The following is a 6931-nucleotide window of genomic DNA, read 5'->3' on the forward strand; positions in this document are numbered from 1 at the left end:
TCATGTCACTTGGGATTTAAAATTAATGAAGAAATGAAAGATTCTGACCCATCAACAGGAGTGTCAATGTCCCTACACTGTTTATGATCACTTTATTTTATTGGTTTTCACATCCTGAGCTAATAAAACACGAGCACACATTTTACCCATTTGTACCCAGAAGGGCATTTCTGAATATCCTCTTTTCTCATGTATAAGAAAAAATGGTAGAAAAAATGGAAAAGGAGAGATAAAGAAATGGAAGAGGGTTGATAATGAAAAGATTAAAAAAGTAGACTGAGAGATGAGGTAAATTGCATTGAGTTTTTAGTTTTTTTTGAGTGGCTATATAGGCTTATTTTTGTATGAGTGTTTTACTAGAATTGTAATTTGTACTCAACCCCTCAAAAGCTTTTTTGTTTTGTGTATTGCGATAATGCAGCAACAGACTATTTTTAAAATTTTTTTATTTTTTTTAAACCCTTACCTTCTGTCTTGGAGCCAATACTGTGTATTGGCTCCAAGGCAGAAGAGTGGTAAGAGTAGGCAATGGGGGTCAAGTGACTTGCCCAGGGTCACACAGCTAGGAAGTGTCTAAGGCCACATTTGAACCTAGGACCTCCCATCTCTAGGCCTGACTCTCAATCCACTGAGCTACCCAGCTGCCCCTAGCAACAGACTATTTTTTACAACAAAAAAGAAGAGTTTTGTAGGTGAATTGAAGTGATTAATCCATGGCCCTATTTGCCTGGACTTTGAATCTAGAAGAATGGCCTCACTTTGGGATATTAGCTAAACAGATATAGCCTTGCTACTTAGGTTAGTTGAGCAAATAGGGAGAAAATCAATATAGACTGAAGGAGGGAAAAGTTGATTTATAGAATTGTGGATCTATTCTAGATGGGTCATGGAGACCACTTATTCCAATATCCCTATTTTAACATACTCGAGATTATTAGGGGGAACTAGATGGACAGAGTGGCATGAGTTCAAATTAGCCTCAGACACTTCCAATGTGACCCTGGGTAAGTCACTCAACCCTGTTAGCCTCAGTTTCCTCATCTATAAAATGAATCGGAGAGAGAATTGGCAAACCACTTTAGTATCTTTGCCAAAAAAAACCTTAAGTGGGGTCATGAGGAGCCCAACAGGATTAAACAACAAAGTCATGCTAATGTACAGTCATCCAAAGTCATATAATAAAATGATGGCAGAGCTGCATCTCCTGCTTCTGAGTTTTACCTCTAAGAGATTTGTGTGCGGCTATATAGATACAAATAGATACCACTATAATTCAATTTTTTAAATGAAATCATTGATCAAGTTTCTGACCCATGGGGAGAACCTAATCAATGCTTGCCAACTGATTGATTGTAAGTGTAAGGTAATTTTTTATAATTTTTTGTATTTATTTGTATTTATTTTAAGTACATTTTATTTTGCTAGATGGATGATGTTTTTGAGGACATAATCAGCATGGAATCAAGTTTTAATGATAAAGGAACAGGTTGTGCAGAAGCTCCACTAATGCAAAGGACGGTGAGTATTTTTAGATTTTGATTGATCTCTATGTCACAGAATAAAATATGACAGAAATAAGCAAAACTTAAAATTCTTTTAAAATTCTTTCATTAAATGATATTATTTCAAATGGTATTTTCCCCCTCCTCTTAAGTGACTGAGAACATGTAACTTATGTTCAAAAAAATTTTTTTTTCTAAATCCTAGTTCTGACACATTTAATTGTGTGTCCCTGACCAAGTCATTGTACCACTCTAATTCAGTATAATTCAACAAGCCTTTATTAAGTGCCTACTATGAGTACTAAGTGTTGTATTAAGTGCTTAGGATAAGAAAACAAAAAATAAACTGTCTTTGCTCTCAAGAAGCTTACTTTCTCCTGGAGGAATACAACATATGTACACATGTAATAAAATATAATTTGAATACCAAAAGAACAATGATAACATTTTAAATATCATTTTATCATTTTATCAAATGATGATATCTTTTTATCAGTGACAACCAAGTCCTCACAGCTAGTAAGTCTAAGCAGGGATTTTTATTTTTTAAACTTATACCTTCCATCTTAGAATCAATACTAAGTATTGGTTCCAAAGCAGAAGAGCAGTAATTTCCATGCATGGGGATTAAGGGTCTTGCTCAGGGTCACACAACTAGAAATATCTGAGGTCAGCCAGGATCCTAGTCTGGTTCTATCCACTGAGTCACTCAGCAGCCTGGAGAGATTTAATTTAAACTTACTGACTCCAAGTCCTTTGACAGAAAGGAGAATGAGATATGGGAAACCAATTAGGGGACTTCCAATAGTCTAGACCATGGATGATGAGGCTCTGAATTAACATGGTGGCCGTGGGGATAAAAAGAAGATGGACTTTAAAAATGCTATGGAGGTAACCTTGCCAAGACTGGATAACTGATTGTCAAGAAGGGAGAGCCATGAAAAAAGTCAAGAAAAATGCTTTATGATCTTTGGTTACTAGGTAAATGTGATGTTCTTGATAGAAATAAGAAATTTGGGGAAAAAGAATATATTAAGGCAATAAAATAATTAATTTTGCTTTAAGCAAGATGAATATGTAATATCTGTCATATGTTTTTATGGAGAGATCCAAACTAGAATTAATAATCCACTATTAGAGTTGGCCAAATAGCATAAGGTTAATAAAGATTTAGGATCTTTACATAGGATGATCATTGAACCCATGGAAGCTGAGAAGACCACCAAGGGAAAGATTTTAGAGAAAAAATTTATATATATAAGTTTATAAACATATACACATGTATATACATATATATGCACACATATATTCTGTATTCAAATTATATGTACATATGCACATATATATGTAACACCTATATGTGTATACCTATATGGCTGACCCTCATTCATGAATTCTGCATTTGTGAAATTGATATTCAAGTGCTTTCACAATCATTTACACACACCGAGAGGCTCAATGTACAAGACCCAGCTGAGGTCTAACGAGGCAAAGTCCTGCCTTCTTGTTTTAGCCCTCATACTGTAAACAAGTTTTCTCAGCTTGATTTATTTAGTGACATTTTGTTTGTTGTTGTTTTGTGCTTTTTGTTGGGTGATTTTGCTATTTGAAAGGGCCACCAAGTATTGTGTTGAAACATTGCCTAGCTTCATTCCTAAGCTCAGTTATCTTAGTTGAAGCATGAGTTAGGAAGCTGTTGACCATGAGGACAACGTTAATAAATCAACAATGTAGTACATCCAGGAAAAAAGAAGAGGAAACTCTCCAATCTGTAGGTGAGGCTGCTCCAAAAATGCTAAAATTCAAGTGTGACCTGGAACATAATCCTGTATTTCCAGCAGGAGCAATGGATCAGTATTCATTATTTCAGTGTTCATGGTGACTTTATAGAACTTTAAAGAATGTGAGTGATGAGAATAGGTATTGATAGATAGTATAGATATTGATAGATAAAACGGATAGATATTATAGTTTAATTTGGGGAGATTAGGACTATTTCTTATAGCCGATTCTTCAAAGAAGTAAGAAAAGGATTCTAGGAGGTAGAGTTGAAAAAGGAGAGTTTGGGGGGCAGCTTGTGTAAAAGCACAGAATTGGAACTAATGCATAGAGAAACTATAAAAGGTATTTTGGGACCAGGTTGCAAAGGGCTTCAAATAAAAAATGGCACAATTTGTATTTTATCTTAGAGGCAAGAGGGGGCTGCTGTATTTTATTAAGAACAGAGTGTCACGATCAAACCTGTACTTGGGAAAATCACTTTGGCATTGGGGTAGAAGATTAGATTGGAATAAGAGAAGACTTGAGATAGGGAGACCAGTTAAGAGTCTCATGTAATAATCAAGGTGAGGCATGGACTTACATGCTACTCTGGAGAAGCCTCTTATACACAGACCTTAGACAAACCATTAATCTCTGTTTATCTCAGTTTCATCATTTGCAAAATGAGGATAATAATAATAATAGCACCTAGCTCTAATGGTTGTCTTGAGGATAAAATGAAATATTTTGTAAGGCTCTTTGTAAACCTTAAAGCACTATTTAAGTGATAATAATTATTGACATTTTTTTTGGCATGGTAAGCAGTATATATCTATATATCTATAAAAATATGTAAACTGAGTAGGTCAGTAGAGTACTCTTGTGGCACTTGAGCTGAGATTTGGAGGGAGGGAGGGGTTCCAAGTCACAGAGATTTAGAAGAGTAAGCATTACCATGATGAAAAAAGAAACTTAGTGTAAGGCCATAAATGGGTTTTACAGCTAGTACAACTTCATGTAAAACATTCAGCACCCTGTACGGAAGCACAGAAGGTATGACTGATGTTGAAATCAGGACAAATTCCTTCTAGATTGGTGGATTCCCTTCTCTCACTTGTAGCAATATGCAGTGCAATCCAAGGACTGCATGTCATCTGCGACTGCTCACTTAACCTTCTCATTACTAATGTAAAAATTACCAAGGATGCAAGGTGTATTTTGTATAGATCCTCCTTCAGGACTCCTTGGGGAATTTGCAGATATTTATATCTATCCAGAAAATAAGAGAAAAAAGGTGAGCACTCTAAATTTTGATTTTAGTTAATTTTTTTTTAAAACTTGAATTAATGATAGGATTTCTGAGCTCTTTGGCTTTCAATGGTTCAGGAGAAGAAATAAGTACAGGATTTGCAGTGAAAGAATCTGGTTTTGAATGTCAACTATGTCATATACTATCTGTTTAACTAGATAAATTACTTTATACTCATTAGTAAAATTATATTGAGGTGGGGGGAAGGATTCAAAGAGAGGGTCCCTTCTAGATCTAAATCTATAATTTACTGAGTAACTGAAACAATTTTGCAAAATATAGGGTTTGTTCCTTGAACAAGGGATGTTGGCTTAGTTTTGAGGGCCATAAATTCATATTTTGAATCCTCAAAAAGTTTCCTAAAAAATCCCCTTAATATTTTAATTTTTAGAAGAGAAGATACCCTATTTCCTGTCTCCCTACACTTCTCTACTCTTACTCTTATTCTGGCAATTTAATGATTGCTGAAGCACTTAATTACCATCAACAGAATTTAAACTTGGGGCTTTTTGGGGGGTAGGGAGGATAAGTTTTATGCTCAAACTTTGTTTCCTTGGCCTAGTAATCCATCCAACTTTAATAGGGATTGTTATTTCAAGAGAATCTCTCTTTAGGCTCTCCTCACACTTAAAGCAAAATAGAATTTGATAGAATTTGGACATGCTAAATTCTGAAAATCTAACTTTCTGGCATGGAAATATCATTTCTTATTGCTTCTTCAGCTTATAGATTAAAGAAAATCTGGCTTAATTTCTTGCAAACTTCCTCCTTCTATGTATACATTTTGTTACTTGAAATATCCTGTTCCATGGAAAGAAAAATGCTTTTACCTTGATTTTCTCTTTCTTTGAAAATGATTTCTAAGTAGGACTTAATTATAATATATTCACTTGTTGGATTTGTTATGAAGGATGCAATGTTGAAAAGATGCTAAATGCATGACTCATCTCTGTGAATATAAACAATTTTTCTCAGCTGAGATTATTATTGCCTATTGTAAATTTGTATACATGTACAATATGACATATTTGAGAGTAACTATTATTTTTTAAAAATCATAACTTTGAGTAGTATTTTTTGGAACATAGAAATACATTTCATTGGGAGATAAAAACAAATTTGGATAAACTAGGCCAATCCATTAGCATAAGCCCAAAATGTCAATTTCTTGTTAACCTCAAAGTTAGAATTTAGGATAGCAGGAACTGGAATATAATATTCTATGTGAAAATCATCCAAGGGACAGGAACTCTACCTGGCACTTAGCACATTCTTGATAGGTACTTGTTGAGTCATTGATTGAAGTAAATAGATGGCCTAAAAGTGAGTTTCATATTTAGTCTGGCAATAAGTCATAAGTTAAGCACATGTGTATTACACTGATTTTTGAAGTTCTTACAAAAAAATAGCTGCTTTGGGACACTATTGGAAATGATGTGCATAATTTGGATGGTAAATGGACATGGTGGTCTCTGAGGCTCTTTCCAACTTTAGGTGTGCATACGCTTGCTGGCAAAATTTTGTTCTGCTGCAGTCAGAACTATACAATGGAATAGCAAGAGGATGTGGCTAGTAAATTGTATTTAATAAAGTAAAAAAAAGTATAAGAGGCAGTGCCAATGAGCCTGCAGGAAGAGAAGGCTTTGTTCATTCCTTAGTGACTGTCATTCTTTAGCTTTCTGGAGGTTTATTTCCAGGCTAAATTGCCCATGTCTCTATTTGTTAATGGAAATGTTGATATTTGAATAAGTATTTGTGTCAGCACACTAAAAAAAGGAAGATGTGGTTATAAATTGAATGTGTGTCAAGAGATTTTAATGACCACTTACTGATGATAACCACATAACTATTAATTCTCAACTCTGTTTCAGAAGGAATTAATTATTTTCATCAGAGAGTTAGTTTGTCAAAATTCATATAAGAAAACGAGACCTCAAGGAATGGTTTCTTCTTTGTTCATGAAGCCTAAGGTCAGATTTTCACATAGCTGCCAATTGACAGATGACTTTATTTGGAGAGTAGTGAGGAGATCCCCAGTGGTAGTCTTTTACCTGTCACAGACCAATTGGCATAGAAATTTGGTGAATACTAAATAATTATTATTGTCTGTCAGTCATTAAGGTAATCAAAAAGAATCAACAGTTTGGCCACTTTGGCTTCTGGGATGAGTCAGAAATTTAGTCCCCTAGATTAGCAAATATATAATCAATATTATATATATATGTATGCATATATACAGAGAGAATAATTAGAATCCATTAAGAGAGATGTTAAATACTTTCACAGACTTCCTCATTCCAGAAGGAATACTATTCCATAGTTATTAGAAACAAATATCAAATCAATAAAATATTTCCCT

This window comes from Gracilinanus agilis, chromosome 5 (assembly GCF_016433145.1).
Source record: "Gracilinanus agilis isolate LMUSP501 chromosome 5, AgileGrace, whole genome shotgun sequence".
Taxonomy (NCBI): Eukaryota; Metazoa; Chordata; class Mammalia; order Didelphimorphia; family Didelphidae; genus Gracilinanus; species Gracilinanus agilis.